Consider the following 21,075-nt stretch of genomic DNA (forward strand, 5'->3'; position numbering starts at 1 on the left):
CGACCATACGGTATGTTTTTTTTTTCTCATTATTGGAAGTTTTTATACCATTGGCTATATCTACTAAATTTTGCAATTGGAAATTAAGAAAACATCAAACAAGCAATCACGTAATCCGTCTTTATTGCGTTAATTGATTATTTTCGTATAGATTTTTTATCTACTTTTTGTACTGCCACTGGAAAAATAATATGCAACCATTTCATCTTTTAACATGCAAGTTGCAAGTAACAGACACACGTGTAAACGTTGTTGCAATGTAAAACCGTAAAAGTGCACAGAGCTTAGCACTCTTACAAAATATAAGACATTTGTTTAACAGTTACATTCCGAACGGACGTGTTCACGTATTTGTACATCCCAGATATATGAAACCTTCTGAACAGATGAGTCTGCGTATTTGTACAATGTACCAGCTATGAAAATAAGGTGTTTCTTCACCCCAATAAGATGTTGATTACTTGCAGACTAGAATCAATGGGAAACATTATTGACTTTCTATTTTAAGTTATATTATATTCTTCCACATAGACGAATGTTCTTCAAGAATATTGTAACGATGTTTCATGATTTATCATCTGCTTTATTTTGGAATAAATGAAACCACAGAGGAAACTGACGATTACAAATGTCTTTTCGTTATTTTCTTAAATGTAACATCATTGCTTAAAATTTACCTTAAATTCATATGTTGTATTTGATATTTTTTTCGTTCAGAAACATGAGTCTTCATACTTGTTTTTAGCTGCACCGAATCCCACACTATATAATACCTGCATCATCCTAAGCTTTGATGTATAATGTTATGTGAGTGACAAGTTCTTAGATAAGTCAGAGTTAACTCTCTTTCCATATTATGCATCTTGTTACAACAAATAGTTTTAAAAGGTTTTTAATTAGATTTAACGAATAACATGTGTGTACTGTTGTATATGGGTATGGTAATTCTAATGTTATATTGAAAATATTTGGAAAGTTTGGGAGATAAATTATTTTCCTTTGAGAGTTTGAATTAGTTACAAATTCGGAGGTGTATAGGTATTAGTGCAGAGGAATATTATATAACATAGAAGTGTTAGATTCAAGATCATCTTGCTTAAAGTGTAAACAAGGCTAACCCAGCAATGTCCAGAGCCAGGAACCTGTAATTCAACGGTTGTCGATATCTGCTGTCTGCCATTGGTAGGGGAATATTTTTAGCATTAATCAGACCGTTGATTTTCTAATTATTTTTCTTAAATGGTTTCATATTTTGTCCTGTCGTGACTTTTTATAAATTTTAAAAGTATATGGTGTCTGCTCTTTTTTGGTGGGTTGTTGTCGCTTTGACATATTCTCAATTTCAGAAAAGTGTATGTGCTTTGCTTATTGTCGAAGTACGTGCACGTATGGTGACCAATATTTACTACCATTCTCATCCGTACGTCTCTAGTGGATAATTGTCTCATTGCCAATCATACCAACTCAATTTGTTTTCACAATAAATCGGGATACTCATGTATCTTTGACTAACCTTCGTAACGGCTGAAAGGGAATATTTACTTAATGGTGTTTTTTTTTTATACTTTAGGAAATTATAATGACTTATATTTTTCTCAAAAATGGAGTAAGACCCATTGGTGGTCTTGGTCTGTTTTCTGCTCTTTGGTCGGGTTGTTGTGTCTTTCACACATTTCCCATTTCCATTCTTTTTTATCGCATCCGGTAATTAACCATCAGAATAGATTATGCCGATGAGGTAGTCACTTAACTGGATCTAATACTTTCACAAAGCCTATGCTTGTATAAAATTTTAGTTGAGTGACAATTTGTAAAATCAGCTAGAGTTAGCTCTCTTTCCATACTATGAAGCTTGTTTCTAAAGAAATTTTAAATGAAGATTAACGAATAACATTTGTGTACTGTCGTATAAGAATATCATATTAGGGCTACTATTAAGTAATTTTAAGTGAAATATTGCAATTTGCATGTGTTTTAAAAATCTTGGATATAATCTATTTTCCTTTGAGAGTTAAAATCTGTTATAAATGCGAATGTGTATAGACAATAGTGCAAATATATTATATTACATAGAAATGTTAGATTCGCGTTCAATGTGCTAAAAGTGTACATGGAATATTTACTTTATGGCTTTTTTTTATACTTTAGAAAATTGAAATTTTCTCAAAAGGAAGTAAGACCCATTGGTGGTCATGGGCTGTATTCTGTTCTTTTTCCGACGTAGTCGGTATAGTTTCGGTTTGTGCCCTTTGAACTTAAGGACGCTTAACTATGGCAACAGAATACGCATGCTCGAAAATCCTTTCTGTGATTGGACAAATTACTGTCATGGTGGGTGATTTGGTTGTGTTTGAAAAAACGTCTCGTTAATTATATCGTGATGGAAAGCAAGTGAAAAACTATAAATATTTGACTAGATCTTACAAAGATTTATATTTTTATTAAAATAATTGTTTCTCCAATAGCTCTTTGCATCCGTGACAGCTGTTTATTCGGGACAATCATATAATTTTTAATGTAAACTTTGTTGTACGAACGTACATGACTTTTAGAACGCACCTACGCATGTGAGATTTCCGCGGGGTTTTTGGTGAATGTAAACAGAAAGATACGAGGACCGAGAATACTGAACACAAGCAGAGAAAACGTTATTTAAATGGTATCTTTGTGCTTCTGGAGGTTATCGAAATGATAGTTTTGAACATATACTCAAATTTAAATACGTCGGATATCTTTTTTAAAGATAGTTCTTGTTGTAATTATCATTGCATTTGGTAGTTTACCTTATGCCGATGAAGTAGTCCGATGGTTATGCGGGCTGTCTAATACGTAGTCAAGACCGGTTGGAATTGAGATATTACAGCTGATTCTTCAGCTCAGTGTATAATTCTATGGCGGACACTGCATTGCATGTTTATATGAAAACAGTATATATGTGTGATTGATCTAAAATATATTCTATAGGTGCCAATGGGCGTTAACCATTTGTTTACAAAAACCAAATTATAATGGAGACGTATGTGCAGGTTACTCGTCACAACCAAATGACCGTACAGGACCCTCATAGGTAGTAAGGTTATTTAACCCTCTTTTAGCAGAGATTTTCTCCTCCTGAGTTAACTTATTCACAGTTGCAATGATTAATTTCTTTTCCTTTTATCTTTAAAAGGACAGATTATTCTGTTTTACTATTCAAATATATTGAATAGAGAACTTCGATATAATTTGAATGTAGTAGTACGATTATTTTCATAATTTATCAATAAAATTGACATTAAATGGGGAATGTGTCAAAGAGACAACAACCCAACCAAAGAGCAGAAAACAGCTCAAGGCCACCAATGGGTCCTCAAACATTGATATGTAAGTAGCCCTACACACGTGCTTCTATTTTCCTGTTGAAAGAGCGATTCTGGAATCTCGTCAGTGAATGATTGTCAGATTGTTCTATTTTAATTTTTTTTTTTGTTGAAAAGAGAGGGACAGCATATATTATGAGTGCAGGTTTCAGAGATTCTGACCTTGTCATACGATTAAGAAATTGTTCTATATAAAAAAAAAAGTGTGGAATGATTGCCAATGACACAACTCTCCACAAGAGACCAAATAACACTGAAATTACCAACTATTGGTCACCGTAAGACCTGTGTTGTTTTACCATCAAACGACGTTAATCTTGTTCATTATGTCGTCTCTTTTGCGTAGGCAAAATCCGAAAACGGGTAGTCCTTTTATAGATAATCAGACGGTGCTATGGAATAGTATTTATATACCTACACTTCCTTTGAGACCATATAATAAATATTTCTGTTTATATATCAAACGAACATTACGTTTACTAGTTGCCTCGTGGGAGAATTACCATTGGTTAAATTCATGTAATTTCTTTAAAAACTAAGTGCTTTAAATGATGGCAAAAAGTAAATAAACCCCTTGTTTACGATTATTTTTCTCAATGACAATCGAAATGGAAAATTAAAAGCAATGGTCGCTCTTCTGTTACCGAGCAGACGGTCCGATATGATTTAGCAGACGACAGTGGTCTCGTGAGAGGTGGCGCTAATAGTTTTACATGAAATGGAACAATAGCGAAACATTAGATACAATTGACCAAAGTTTTAGCATCAATTTCAAATAGGCCGTCAGTCTATTGGGATTTAGAGTGTTGATATTTCAAAATGGCTACATAAAATTGTAATTGAATTTATGTCTACGATAATACGGGAATGGGTAATTGATTAAAATACAATACATTTGTATCTTCAGATGACACAAAAATAATGTTCTTTGGACATACAATCACGGTCTTTGTGGAATTGGAGTTAAAAGCACAATTATATTCGTGGATCGGTACGACAGAAATGAACAGCAGCCACTTGATGCATCATTTTGTTATTTTTCAAATTAAAAGAACATAATTTCATATGTATATTTATGGGAAAAACAACTTGTTTATTACACTGATCTTATATTTTTGTAGTGCAATTATGTTTTTGTTTTCTATAAAACATATGATAAGGCCAAACAAAAAGGTATGTGTGTTTACTGTCACATGGTGAAAAAAAACAAGGTAGGGATTTTTATTTTTTTTTACATTTAGTCTATGGGAGCAACATTGTGACTTTAACAGTGCTTCATCAAAAATGGTAAAAAAAACTTTAGGGTAGGTAGGAGTAGTGAACACATATACTTATTTGGCCTAAGAAGGAATTAAATAAAGATGTGATGTGCGTTGATACTTTAGTATTGTTCCATTCGTTATCAGACTTTGAATGAAAATGGCCTTCAGCCAATCGGGGAAAAAAATTAAAGAAAAAAAGTTAAATCACGTTTAGTCAGTTGCCAAAATGCAAAATCAAAAATGTTAAGTCATCTTTTTATTTTCTATCGTCATGGCTATTGTGGTGTGGTTTCGTTGTAACATTTGAAAGTGTTCGATTTTATTGAAATTTTAGCAACCACAAAATGACCTTCAGGGTACTTTTTAATTTGTCCAAAGCAGACTACAATCTGTGAAATTAACACGTGATTAACACGTACCAATATCAACACGTCTTTTAAAATAAATGGCGCTAAATTTTGTCTACGGGAGCACCCCATTCGGAAAGTTGTCTCGTTGTGGTTTCTGTCAGATATTTGTGAAAATCTTGTTAATTCAATATCAAAGTCAATTTTATGTAACAACTATCTTCGACTGGACATTATAAATGAGATAGACTATATCAATTGTAAAATATCCTATACCGCCTACCGTTTCTAGACAATTTTTCAAAATGTTTATGATCTGACAGCTTAATACAAAAAATCATGTTGACGTGGTTATATTTTTTTTAAGTTATATTATTTGCATTTGATCTGTTTCTTTGTATTGAACTCTAATGCAGAATGCTAACAAATTCTTCGTAAACATTTTATTCTGTATGTCTTCTAAGAAAAAACGAAAACAACAAAGTGATTAAAACCTCAGCGAAATTCTTTATGCATAATTTCCTTTATGGCCAATGTCAGATGTTGAATAGACATGAGAAGGGCGAAAATGTCACGAATAAACTTATATAACGGTTAAAATGTATTAGGAATAATCAAATTTCAAATAGCTTTCAAAGCGATGTTCATGGAATACGAAAAACTCGGTTAAAGTTATCAACAGCAATCATCGGTGAAATTTCAATTAAAATCTTAAAATTATTATAACGTAACCGATTATTCTAAAAATTCTCCAAAATGTTAGCTACTTTTTAGCAGTTAGAATTTTATTCCTTCTATTTTGTCGCTATCTATAATTGTATTTGCCGCTTTGAGAAAATACAATGTTCGGTTACACTGAATTTTAGGGTTTCTATATAATATACAGTTGTATTTAGTGTTTTTGTTTCCAATCTCTTCTGGTGAATATAAGTAAAGTTTCTTTTATGTGGTTATCCTGTCCCAGGACATGTATATCCGACTGCGTTTGTCGGGAATACATTTTTTTTTTTGAAATATCATACTACTGGTATTATTCTCATCGCGAATTTATCTGGTATCTTTAATGATTTTTTTATACGATATTGGTTTAAAAATAAATGCAAACATGTATTTTTCGTTGTATTTTTTCATTTTGTTTTGTTTTTGGTTTTTTTGGGGTTTTTTTTACATATATAACAATATGAACTATATACTTTCTTAAGATTTTTTAAACAACAATATCGTTTCTTTCTGATTTCAGAGATATAGATTAACAGCCAATCCAAAAACAGTCACAGTTTTCTTTATCTACAACCAAAACAAGCCTTGATTTATATATAGAAGAATATGAAGGTGCTCAGCACTTATGATTCAAACACCTCGTTATCGATGGTTGCTGTCAATTTTGTCCCGTTTACTCGGTAAAATCACGTCCACGTGGTCAAATCGCGTGAACATCTCAAAACGCTGCGGAAGTGTGAAAAATATTGGTTTAAACAGTTCTGCTAACGGCAATAAGAATACCAAATGGTTCAAGAAAATCTTATCTGTATTAATTTTCACTCATTTTTATAATACCCATAGACATGTTGCATAACACTTCAAATTTAATCAGCGAGGATATCATGAAGAGGCAAAACATGGGATTCGTCTCCCAAAACACAACACAATTATGAAATTTAAAAAGAGAAATAATGTAAAAATTATATTTTTAATAAAAAAAAAAAAGTAGCTTAGAAAAAGGTTGGTGGATTGAAATTATTTCCAACTAAAGCATATTCAATTTTAAAAGGTTTCCAAATTTTAGTAAATATATACAGTTTTACAACTTTCGCGACGTTTTGGGCTCTGGTAACATCACACCATATGAAAATGTAACTAACTTATTCATCCGAAAAGAAAAAATTAAAAGGCGCACTGCAATTGCTTTGGTAGATACGCTGAATAACATTGTTTTTAATTGTATCCCCCCCCCCACCACCACCACCCCAAAAAAAAGACACAAGAATTCAGATAGGACATTGAAATGAAATTGAGAACAGAAACTGGGAATGTGTCGAACAGCCAACAACCCGACCAAAGACCAAAAAACAAACGGAGTAAATAATCACGTTGTAGACGAAAGATTGTAAGTTACTATATTATAGCAGTTACTCGTATCCCTGCAAATACGTGTTTCGTGATTTTTTTATATACTAGTACGTAGATGCTTGCTTTGAATACAAGAAATCTATTGAACTATGAGTTTCTATTTAGGCAGCAACCATTTGATTTTCTGGGGGGGGGGGGGGGGGGTGGGGGCTATGGTTTTTTTTGGAAAAAAAAGTTTGTTTCCAGTTTTTGGAGAAAAAAATAATTTGTTTTTGATTCTGAGAAAAAAAAATTGTTTGTTTCACCCTCAGCTGCCACTATATGTAATGCTAAAATTGAAAGAAAAAAATTGTTTTCGACTTGTCCAGAAAAAAAAACCATAGCCCCCCCCCCCCCCCAGAAAATCAAATGGTTGCTGCCTTAGTATCTTCGAGAGTTTTTAACGGATTGGGTTGGTATTGATTATCTGTGCCACATATCACACAGATACGTTCCAATGTCGTCGTCCCCACAATCCAGTCCTTTTTTCATCAATTATAGGATCACAGTATGCGATTTATCCTCGAATGTTCTCACCGGGAGCATCATGACGGATGCCACTATTGGAACAGGGTCTGTCCATCCTTCCAGAGCGCATGATATGGGCTTTGTGTTCTCAGTCTTGTTTTTCTATTTAGAAGTATGTGCACTGTTTAATGTCTGCTTAACTTCTACCATGTTGAAAATAACACCCATATACACAGGTACACAGACAGACAGACAAACACACATAGTATATGCTGAAATAATGTACATTAATCATGCATATCGCGTGTGTGTGCATGATGAAAATGCTGAGCATAACATGATCATAGTTCTCTCTCAGGTTCAGTTAGGAACGTTGAGGGTTAGAAAATAATGTTTTAGCATAATTCAAAATATATATATCATTACGGACGATACTCCGACTTTTATTGAACCCTGGCTCTAACATGAATATAACTACTATCTTTATATAAATTTTTCACAGTATGAAGATGTGGTTGAAACGAAAAGATATCCATGACACAACAAAGGTACATGCACAGCAAAAAAAAACTAAACAAAAACACTATTATTGCTATTCTTCATATCAAAGTCACAGTGAGGCCTTCAATGTAGTTCACATAGAATGTTTGTACATTTTTACGGCATTGTGTAAAAATATAATATTACCGTTGAAAATAAAATGAGTAGATCAACTTAAAACCAAAACAAATGCCATTATTTAAAACAGCTCAACATTGATTTCTTCTTCTTATACCGGATACGGAAGTAGACTACTAGATAGGAGTTTAAAACATTTCCAGAGATTCATCTTTGATATACAACTATGTCTTTATCTTTTTTTTTCTTTACTTTTATTAATGAATGATTATCCTGTCAGTAGTTTTAGTTGTTAAATTGTCATCGTCACAAACCTTTTGAAATTCATTTAAAATAGACAAATTGAACTTTGCACCCGACTCTGAGTGAAAATATTATTTCAACATATGAACTAGTAATGGGAAGTTTTGAAAATTACAAGTGTAATCATTTTTATGCTAAAAATAGTCCTATGATATAAGAACGTGGTTCACCATTGATAGTAAAAACAAATATCCGTTAAAACAAAACAAAAAGTTTGAATGCAAACAATATATGAACCTATGAAATGGTACAGCATTGATAGTAAAAAAAATATATCCGATAAAAATTGTTGAATTCAAACTATATGTGAACCTACGAAGTCTTATATTATGGCACTAGCTTTATTACAGCAGTAGGAGTATACAAGTCCTATAAGACGGTTGAAACAAAACAATCGAAACTAAAGAAGTATATAAGATTAACAAAAGCAAAAAGCATGCCTTACAAGTCATTCATAAAAATTAACAAGAATACCAGCAAAAAAATCTCGTAACGAATGCATTTCTATAACTACTTCCCTAAATGATCCCCTATTTTAAAACACCCCGGATAAAAGAAAAACGGCAAGTGTGAAAATTAGAAAGCAGTTCCCTGCGGCAGAACGTTTAACTTTTGATTAAACATATCATATCTGAAATCTATAAAAGAAAATAATTAAATTTCAGTTGAAATTAGCACCTTCCGTTATAATTAACATCCAAATATGACTGATAGGAATACGCCCTAATGTACATTTCTTAATGTAGAAATGGATATTTTGTTTTGGAATTAAGTTTCAATGATTTCTTAAGCATTTTATGTCATTGTAAATAGAATCCTATACGATATTATCGATGAGAATAATTTTTCAAGACGTTATAATTGACAAAACACTTTTTGAATTATTTTTGTAATATTAATCATTTTGATGTTTGATTATCTTGTTCTATTGTTTTCGTAATGTGAATAAAAGATTTATATCAAATAAATGTTTGATGCCTAGAAAATATAACGCCACATGAAACTTTTAAATTTTGTTTTAAGAGGGTTTCCTTCGACAATCGCAAGAAAATCAAGATTTTGATTACATTATAATTGTCATCGAGCCAATAGTAAGAAAAAAATTTAAATCAAAAAGGATACTTTCCGTATTCAAACATTTCGAAAATAAAAATTACACAAAAAAAAATCCAAATTAACCTTGCTTTACCAAATCAAAAAATTATAAAATATTTTATGATTTTTTTTTTTTAGCTTTATGAAGGTTAAATATCAATGTAGACTTAAAATTAGTAGTCCTTGCGTTTGTTCAATAAATCAGATCACATTTTTTATACAACATTTTAACGTTCTCCAAGTTGTATGTCTTATGCTTAAAATTTTGAAGTTTTTATGAATAGCAACACCCCATCTGACCTAATAAATTGTACATATTCATACAAAAGTTATTGAATGCCTAGAATCTACTTGTTAACCACTTTATGTCTCTACTTTATATTTGGATTTATAATTTCATTTACTAGTATATTACTCTATACCATTGTACTTTGGTTTACGGGAATAAAGAATTATATACTAGTATACTATTCCAAACATATGTCGCCATGACCATGTCAGATTTGGTATAATAACAAATACCAAATTGTATGTGATTTGTCAGTATCTTACTTTCTGCTATCGTCTGTGACATATGTCCAACCCGCATGCTTTCAGGAAATACTCTAAACGAAATTTACAATCTTTGTTCAAACATCTAATAGTTTCAAATTTCAGCTTCATCTGTATTTTAGAAATTGGATTGTAAGAGAGAGTGAAATTTTATGTATCCCGTGGTACTACTTTGCAGATTTTTATTTTAAACTACCCATAATTTAACAGATGGATATAAATTGGTCTTTACTAAGTCTTGATATCATTGCTTTAGCCTGCTTGTTGAACCGCATTGGGCGAGACAAAATACTTGTTTTAATACTTTTGTCTCGTAACCTAAATGTGCATAAAGTTGAATAATGCGCCAGTAAGACAAAAAAAAACTTGTCATTAAGGATGTAGTAATATTCAAGCATTGGTGATAATAATTATTCAGGGAAGGGGTACAAATTTTCCAAATAAGTGTTATAAACACTAAAATTGCTATCCCATGGTTTGCATTAAATAAATAATTATACACATAGAGTAAAAGTTCTGAAAACAAATAATGATAAGAAATAAAACCAAGACTGGTTGTTATTCTAAAGAATCCGAACTGACATACAAAATGTACTTTATTTGGTCCTACAAAAACAATTCAAATGATACCACTTCTACATTTATGTCTATAGTATTCCTCTTCCGTCTTGGAGTTTACTTTTAATATTCAGTGACATACATTTGTGTGAACCAATCTTGATGAAGTTGTGGCTTATAAGCAAAATACTATTTACATCCGACTTGCAAATGTCCAAAATGTCAGCAGTTTTATTGATGTATTATTGATTCTGTTAAGTAAAATCTGCAATTGAATTCCGTTTTTATCTTAAATGTTTGCTGATTTAAAGTTTCAGATTTTTTATCAACATTTTTGTTATCATTACACGTTTAATCGTTTGGAACTTCCGTTAAGCACGCGACATGGTGACATTTGGCACGCGCTGTTGAAACTGATAGCTACTCCGCCTCCTGTTTGAAGACTGAATAAAAGAAGGATAATTATTTGAGACTAAATAATCCCAGAACAGTTATTTATTATTTAAGAATGATAAGATGACTATATAATTGTAGTTTAATGAATAATTTTACTGTTAGAAGTCAATTTAAAATTGACATGGACATGAAAAATTATTAATGAAAGTGAGTCAGTTAAAAATATATCTGTAACAGTCCGTCCGTTATCACAATATGTCAAGAAATTTATAATTTCAGTGGGAAATATTCAAATATATATTCTGCTTCGTTTGCTGAATAAAAGCAGTGTATTTATTCATAAAATTGATAATGTATACTGGATATAAGTATATTATACATGTATATCAACAGTAAAACAAATGTGTGATTTTTAACTCATGCAAAATAGATGCTCTAATTGTTTATTAATCATTTGAATATTTACCTCATTCACATAAGTTTCTATAAATATTGTCCTTGGTTGATCTTAAAATTGTTATAAGTGTCTAGTGAAAATTTTACGTTGCCTACATATGCAAAATTTATATAAAGTCATCTGCAGCAGACAACTTTTGTATCCTGGGGAGAAATTACTTGAGTTTTGGTTTATTCCAGTAGCCAATATTACAGTCGTGTTCAGAGCTAGAAGTTAAAAAAGTTATTATCAAAACTAAAGATTCCAATTTTATGGTGTGATTAATGTAAATATAAAGTATTAAAAAATACACGTTATGAAAATAAGAATCTGTGGTATGATTGCCAATGAGACAACACTTCATCCGAGACAAAATGAGGTAGAAGATCACCGTAGGCCTACAACAATGAGCAAAACTCATACCATATTTTAAATGGTTTTGTACTTCCGAAACTGCAGATATATTAGATTTTTAGAGATTATTTACACAAGTTGGGGAATGGGATAACGCAGAACGATTCTGTGAAACCGTCCTTAGCTTATATCTTCAAATATTTTGGAACAAAATATCGCTTTTGGACTTTTTCCTAAGATTCTTTAAGGGCTTCGACATGATTATCAACATGTCCTGCACGTGCGCCTTCAACATACTAGTCGAAACGGTCTTAGAATAGAGTACCATCCGTACATCCCAGAAATTACAGGCCATGCAGGCTGTTCTTTATCTGCGGCTCTTTTACAATAACTCTTAAGATACATTCAGGGACAAGAAACAAATCAAGTTCTTGATATGATTGCCAATGAGATAACAATCTACCTGATACCAAAGGACCAGAAGAGGTAAACAACTAAAAGGCACTAGTATACGGTCAAAACATACCTTATATGGTACACGCTATAAAAGACTTCTTAGTTTGATTTAAAACAGAATGATTAAACAGTATGGGTTTCGCTCACTGTTGATTGCTGTACGGTGATCTACATATTTGTTTGCTATTACTAGTATGTCATTTGGTCTCAGGTACCGTGGAGAGTTGTCCAAATTGCAATCGTATTATATATATCTTCTTATTTTTATATGACCATATTCCCGTGAAATGATAATATAAAGATAAGGAGATTCGATATGATTGCAATTGAGATAACTATACCTACCGAAGTTCAAAAGAAGTGGATGTTAACAAATATAAGCAACCGTAAGACTTTTGACTTAATATATGCTGGAACATTATTTAACCCATTACAGAATTACAGCATCATAAAAAATACTGTATGAATATTTTTTATATGAATATAATGAACTGTCAAATGTTTTATTGCAAATATGTAAATTTTGTTATAAACCAATTAGTTTCTTGCATGTAAGATCAAAATATATCAAGTACTTTCGTGCCTTTGTTAATCAAATCTTTCAATAATCCGTTATTTTCCAGTTCCAATAAAATTTCTGTCCGATCATATACGTTTATATATCTGTATATTTTACAAAATCTGTCAAATTTGGTTAAATCTATATTAACGCGTTCCCATCACGCCAGAACGTGTCCCTTAACACTATCGTTCGTGTCGACGTCTATACGTCGTGTTCAGTTTTTCAATCGAAGGCGCGATGACGTTCCCACCTATCTTTATATTAAAACGGCAAAAGTAATAAAGAAATATTACTTCTGGTGAAGAAAGATGAAAAGCCTTGTCAATTTTTCACGTTAGCTGAAAACGACGAGAGATGTAGCGAACAAAATGATCCAAATTGTTAATGTTCTCGCAAGAAATTAAATTTACTTTGCCAAGTTTGGTGTAACTTCAAATCTATTTCTCTCGATGTCGAGGTCAAATGATGACATTTTCTACACGTACATTTCAATGTCCGTATATCTATAACCATTACCTAGACTATTTTATGGTGATTGTTTTATTGATATATTTTCGCTATCTTTTCTTACGGAAAATATACAAATAAGTTGCATTAAACTAATATATACAAATATAAATAAGGAGATTTGGTGTGATTGCCAATGAGACAACTACATGTACCCATCAGACTGCAAATGAAGCGGATGTAAGCAATTATAGGCCCCGTGTGGCCTTCAACAGTGAGAAATATACATAAGAATTGTTTTCAATATATTTATACATATTTTCAGGATTTAAGTGTTCCTGATGAAAATCACCCGATCCAAAATAGCACTGATGATGCGTTGAAGTTATATAAAATTGTATTTGCATATACATTGAAATACTTGCCACTGGACGTTAAACAATCAACAATTAATCTATCATTTACAATGTACTTTAGGTTATGGGGTACTGGAAATATATTTAACTTAAGAAAGATACTGATGATATTTATAGATATTGATAAAGGTTTGTAAATATACCTAGTAGCGAAACAATGGGATTTAGAAGGAAAATCAAAACATGAAGATCTTGTGGTGACTACAGTGAATTCAACAGGCCGCGTGTGTGTATTGTCTGTAATATGTCCGGAAATAGTCCAATAATGCCACTATAACACCTTATGTCATTTCAATGTGGAAATGTGTTATACAATCATATAAAGTGACGTGTGTTTTTATGTGAATGTTATCAAGGGTCCGAAATTTGAACAATAATTAGCATTCTCCTTATTAATGCAAAAAAAAAATTAGAACGTTGGGAATAGTATAGAGGATAAGTTTAAAATCTGCATGCTTCCTATTTCAAAAACAGTAGTACCCTATCTAAGAGGTTCCGGTAATTAACAATGTATGAAAATACCATTTTTGGCCAGTAAAATTGAAAGGTTTTATAAATATATCAAATAACATGTTCATTAGACACAACTATGTCGTACATACGCATTCATATTTTAACTTTGTGTGATTTGTTTGTACAATGCAAGAGCTTCAACCTTCAATTATGTCAATAAAATAAAGATTAAAGTCAACGCCTTATCAAAACTTATTTTTCGCTAGAACATTGAAAAGGAGGTGACATATATGATGATGCTAATGTGTGTTACGTATCTTTTTTGTCGATGAGGATCAGCTGGGGCCGTGTCAATGAAAGTATCCTAGGACATGTCCTAAGATAGGTCTTAGGACATTATTTAGGATGGTCTTAGGACGTGTCTGAGACATGTCTTAGGATGTAAAACAAAGCTGTCTTAGGACAGTCCTAACTACGATGGTCCTAGGACCATCCTAACACATTTATTTAATTGAAAATATATGTAGAGATTTGTATGACATAGACTGAATTGTATTTTAGAACCTATATGTAAAGAGAGGGAGGATGACTCTTATATAGAAAACAATTAACGCAAAATAAAAGTTAAAGTTTTTATGGAATACTAATAAATACGTTATTAAATATGATAAAAGATATAAATGAATTTGATACGAAAACAAAAGTAAATGGTCACAAAACTTTGTGATATTCGTGCTGCAATTTTAGTACATAAGCTAGTTTAGTCCTTAGGTCCACTCGATTTCATTACATGTATCGTATCAGGATTAGGTAAAAGAGAAGTAAACTTTTTCCCATATTAGAATTATTTAAAATATGTTGCTTATGCTGATAGTATTGTTTAGGCTTCAAAAAAGGCAGCACGAAATAATTTAATATAATACAATTAAATCTTTAACAAACATTAAACAATATTTTTTTATTAATTTCATCTAATAGTTTAATATTGTATTAGTATTTTTAGCATTGAGTTTATGCCATATTTGTTGTTTTTATTACGTTTTATAGGACGATGTAACCTTTAGGACTATCCTAAGACACCTAATTGTATATCCTAACTTTAGGACCAAATTTAGGACATATCTTATTTTAGGAGACTTTCGTTAACCCGACTTAGGACTAAGACGTGTCCTAAGACTCTCCTAAGACATGTCTTAGTCCTAGGACAGCTTCGTTGACACGGCCCCATGTTTAATATGATCAAATAGACAATACGGGATGAAATAGGTGAATTTACACAGGTTTATGACATAAAAATTGATGTTTCTGCTTTAAAATCTGCCATTATGTTATCATATTAATTCGTCAATAAAATAAGCATAACTTCAACAGGTTTAAAATGTTCTTATTTTTTATTTACTAGTTTTCAATCTGTCTAAAACAACGGACGTTTTAGTTTCAAGGTTTCTTGCTTATACTAGTACGAAACTTCAAAGTCGAGTTTTTTTTAACTTTCCCTGTTTATTAAATCATTTCCGTATTATACCTGTTGTCAAATTTTACATTGTTTTCATGTTCTTTAACTCTCTTCCGTAACTTCTGTGAATTTTGTTTCAGGTTATATAACTTCGAACATTGAAAAAAGTTAAAGGTAATTTGTTTTTTTTTTAATTTCTTCAATTTAAAAAAAAAACAATTTCCTCTCAACTAAGTTTTATAGTTATGATCCGAGGTTTAAATACCCCTTCTCCTCAGAATGGGATCACTTGTGCATGCTCTAAAGCCATAAGTTGCTACATCTAAATAAAAGCCTTCTTCATCAATAAAGCAAACATTTTACCAATTATGGTATCATTTTTCTCTGCATGTGGTAGTTAATATGATGATAACGGTATATTACTCGCTTAATAGAACACTACATTGATGCTGCGGTCGGGATAGGTATTCAATAATTCAGCTCGACCATATGCTCACAACAGCACGCGGTGGCTTGTATGTCCAGATGAGTTGTGCTGATACGGCTTCTTGTCATGAAGTATAGGTTACAGTGTTTCAAATACTGATACGTTGTGTCTAGAATAAAAAAGATTTTTTTCTGATATAACTTAATTTAAAATGCATCCTCTTACAAAACAATCAAGTCTTTAACAATATTTTGCAACAAATTATGTTCTTGTTTATTATTGGAGATTTATTAATATGTATTCGAGCATTTCTTGTGTTGATTTGTCGATTTTATGGACTTCACTTACTTAGATTTAATTTGGAGGTCAATATTTTCAACCCGTGTTTACTTATTATAATTAACTTTTCTCCGTCCCTTTTTCGAAAAAAAAATAATTCTGAAGACATCCATCTCGAATGTTTCTTGTACTTATCTTTGATATGGCATGCTATATCTAAAATTGTTTTCAATTTAGATTGTCACAATTATCAGATAAACTTTTTAATGGTCTCATTTTTAAATCAAAATAGTACAATAAGTTCGTCAAATCTTTTGTTAGACCTTACTTTCTCAATTCAGAAATGTATAGTGAGTACTATACTCGCCATTGCTGTGGTTTTACTGTAACCTAGCAAACCAAACACAATGAGATACAACAGCAAAATTATCAGAGAGACTACAGTATATCCCATTCAGTGTGAAAATATGGATATATGGTACGAGTACTTATAATACCAAAGAGGTCAAAGGACTGAAGTTTGGCTTTTATGGGTCAACGTACGGCTTCAGCAATGAGTAAAGCACATATTACTGCAATGTTCGTTATTCTCGTAGTTTTTGTCGTGGAAGTGTTATCTTCTTAGTTGACAATTGCAAGGCTTTTTATATTTTAATTAACCTTGCTGAGTCTTAATTTTCTTCTTCTTTTTTTTTTCTTCTTTTTTTTTTTTGGATAGAAAATTAGTTACCTATACGGTCCACTTTAACATTTATAAGTTTTGTAGTCTAGTTGTTCACTTGATATAAATGATCGACCTTTCATTTAAGATATCTTGGGGAACGACTTCCAATAACAATATTCAGAATTCTGTTCTAAAATTGATTTATTATAGAGTCTTTGACACATTGTAATTGACTCCGCTACAAAGAACCCTAAACATTCCCGTTAGGCTTTAATTACAAGAAATTAATTTCTAATTGATATGGGATGAAACCGCCATCTTTTCAAAGAGTTTATAGGACTCGGATACAAGGTCATGGTAGGAAACAATCTTGAAAGTCGGTGCCATCTGTTTGCAGAAGATGGAGACTACCTAAATATGAATGAAATATTTGTCACTGGACGTTAATCAAACGCAAGTCGTTTAATGTTTAAATGAATAACATTAAAATACCAAAATTTTACTTTCAGAAAAGCAATGAGACAATACGAATAAAATATTTGTCACTGGACGTTAGGCAAACAAAAGTTGAATAGTGCCGCTTAAGAAATTAATAAAAGTAAAATGCCTAAACTATAGGTATAGAAAGGAATACGATTTTAGGAATAAAATATTTGTGTTCGGACTTTAAGCATACAACAAGCAAATATGTTCTATGTTTAAAAAGAAAATACAAAAAAATGTACATACAGGAAGGGAACAAGATGATATTATTAATGAAATATTTGTCACTGGACGTTAAGTAAACAACAATCAATTGATACGTTTAATGTATATAATTAAAATATAAAAATTATACACACTGGAATGGAATAGGTTAATATTAATGAAATAAATGTCACTGCTCGTTATGCAAACGGCAAAATAAATCAAGTTTAAATGCATAAAATGTGAAGATTAAAATCATACCTGCAAAATGGTAATACGGTATAAAAGAAAATGAATTATAGAAATAATAGAGTTATAATTTGTTTTATACGAACAGAAAAAAAGAGATCTAGATAAAAAAAATATCATTTCATCGAAATTGCAATGAACATGTATTCATTTCATGTTTATTTTCGTTTTTTTCACTCGCTTATGAATGAAATTTATTATTTTTTTTTGTTTTCTAAAATCTTTACATATTAATTATTATTATATTATTTTTTAATTATGTAAGTTTTATTTCTTTTATTTAATTTTGATTTTCCTTTTCACCTCTTAAATTTGTCTTACTGTTTGACCAAAAGAAAATGATTTAAAGATATGTTTTTATAGCACTTTCAGTTCCTCTTTACTAAAATAGTAAGACAAACTCTGGCAGACAGATGTGTGGCTTCTTTACTGTATTAAAATTTCATAACAAAAAAACAATCTACTCAAATTTAAAAAATAAAAGCGAGCAATTTTACACATATGATAATTGTTTTAAGTACTATTTCCTCTGACTTTGATTTTGTTGTTTTAATCCAATTAATAATGTATAAGAATATAATAAGCAAGACTGGCCATGTTTTTACAAAAATCGTAATTAGGTCAAATGCAGCGAGACGATCGAGAACGAGACTAACGAGTATTAGTCCGTCTACCTCGGCCTCGTGTCCTCTATCTCGGATTAACGTAAGGCCGTTAACGAGTTGTACTTTCTTTAATTAAAACATTAAAGGTAACCGCGGTTGAATATGTTAAAATTTACTAAATGGGATATAAAAGAGTAAATTGATGATATTATATTTCGGAGAATTACTAAATAAATTAAGAAGTATAATTCTCAACCCAGACGTCTAAAAGATCATCCCTCTAGACATTCCTATTAGCATCAGAAATCAGTTAATAATCTTAATGCAAATGATATAGAAATACACTTTATTTATATACAAACTAATTTTTATATTTTGAAACTAATATAACGTAAAATTTAGCATACACAAAATTATTTGTGTAAAAGTTCCTCCTTGAAGTTATATTTTATTTTTTGAAAATAATCTCGCTCTGACTCTTTGTTTTCAAGTAATGAATCTGTTTCTGGCTCTCTCTCTCTCCATCCGTCTATCTGTTTAACAATAATGGATAAAATTCTCTCTCCGTCTCTCTGTGCCCAAATAATGATTTTTTTCTCTGTCTCTTTGTCTCTCTGTTAAAAAAATGAATACAATTCTCTCTCTCCAATGATCGAGAAAACAGCATGCAAAGTGCAACAACTTTCGTGAGTCGAATCATACCGAGTCATTACGTATGCAAGTACAGCACAGAACATCTTATTATCTTGATACAAATCATCACTGATTTCTTTACAAATTAACAACGAACTATTGATATCACTATCTCCCTTTTTCATCAAATTTCGATTTTTAGATATCAAAGTGTTGACAGATCTGTATGATAATTAATTAGTAAAAGGCAAACTTGTTAATTCTGGGGTTATATCAATGATAAACTGGTACCCGAGGTGGTGATGACGACAGAACATGTTTTGCCATCAGGCTAGGAATTGTATGTATTGGATTAAAAACAAAAAGGAAACACAGGGATGGAGTAAGGGAGGGGACATATACGCCCTTGTCAATTGACGGCATCGACAAACTAAATAAAGAGCAATTTTTGCAAGTTGGGTTTAAATATTAGTCATTTTTTAAAGACATATGATTTGTTATGAAACATAATGTTCTCAACAGTTTATACCTCTATAATATTTATAACGTTTCTAAAATTTGTTTGCGTAACTGCATGTATTCAGGCCTGTAGCCTGCAATACGGGGTCACATGAAGCAGAGGTTCCAATATGATCCTTTGCTATAATTTATGAAGCAGCACTCAGCGTGTCTAGTGTGTCTCCGAATAGAATGAAGTTGTCGCTTTGCATAAATATATAAGGAACATTGTCATTTCTGACCTTTTTCGTGTTATTGGGTTGTCTTTTTAATTTGCCATATATCCAAACATTTATATTGTTCATATGATATTATATGATACAAATTAACTTGAGCAAACATTTCGAATGTTTTGCCTCTTAGGTCGAAAATAGTGTTTTAGGGCTGTGATTTTCTCTTGGTCCTAATTTATAAAACAGACCGCGTATCAAGCGGAGAGATACAGAGTCCAAGACAAATAGATTAAACGTTTTAGTCCCCGAATAATGTCATATACGCAGGTGTTTGCAATCTTACAAAAAATCCCTATTTTCTGCGTCAAAAGAGAACTGAAATTTTCACATGACGGCCAGAACACTCCTGTATACCTTAAACGGCATTTCAATCAAGGACAATTGACCACCCTTGTTATTTCCGGGTCGTAATGAAATTATCCTTAAACGGACTTAGTTCAGTTTTCAACCTCCTTTCTAAGTGATCAAAGCTTAAATTTAACTAAAGATTTACTCGTAAAATTAACGTTAAAATTGACATTTAAAGCCATAGTGGTCGGATTTTAAAGCAGGTATCCAGATGTAATAAGCATTAAGACAACTTGACTCCATTGAAATAAAGTTCCCATCTTTAAAGGGAAATAAAAAGACTGATTGGTTTTTAATTGCTCATTTTCGGTCAAGAAATTGCTTTAAATTTTATGGTAAGTAATCTGTTTAGGTTTGTTTACTTGGAAACTTTTAAACAAGAGAAGTCATCATATCAGCATTTGTATCTATTCAGACAGTGGATGCATATATACGTAATCTATATATTTGCCAACAAAATAATTTGAAATAAAAGATTGCCCCTAAGAATTGTTAATGGATAAGTTGGCAGTATAAATCAATTGAAAAAATGGCCTAAAAGTAAAGAATGCAAAAATGAAGGTCCTCTTTCCACCAATACTCTCAGCATATTTTGATAGACGCAAAAGCTATGCATAGAAGTCCTTCTCCTTTTTTGGCAGAGTCCAATATAACACAGCAAGCTAGAAAATAGAGAATCGTGCATTCCATGATATTCTTTAGTTTCAGTATATTATATTCCTCAATTATATCTCATTCGGTTTAAGCAATCTTATAAACGCACCAATTGTAGACATTTATCCGAAAATATTCTGACAATCTTCAG

Source organism: Mytilus galloprovincialis, chromosome 5 (genome assembly GCF_965363235.1).
Source record: "Mytilus galloprovincialis chromosome 5, xbMytGall1.hap1.1, whole genome shotgun sequence".
In the NCBI taxonomy this organism is placed as follows: domain Eukaryota; kingdom Metazoa; phylum Mollusca; class Bivalvia; order Mytilida; family Mytilidae; genus Mytilus; species Mytilus galloprovincialis.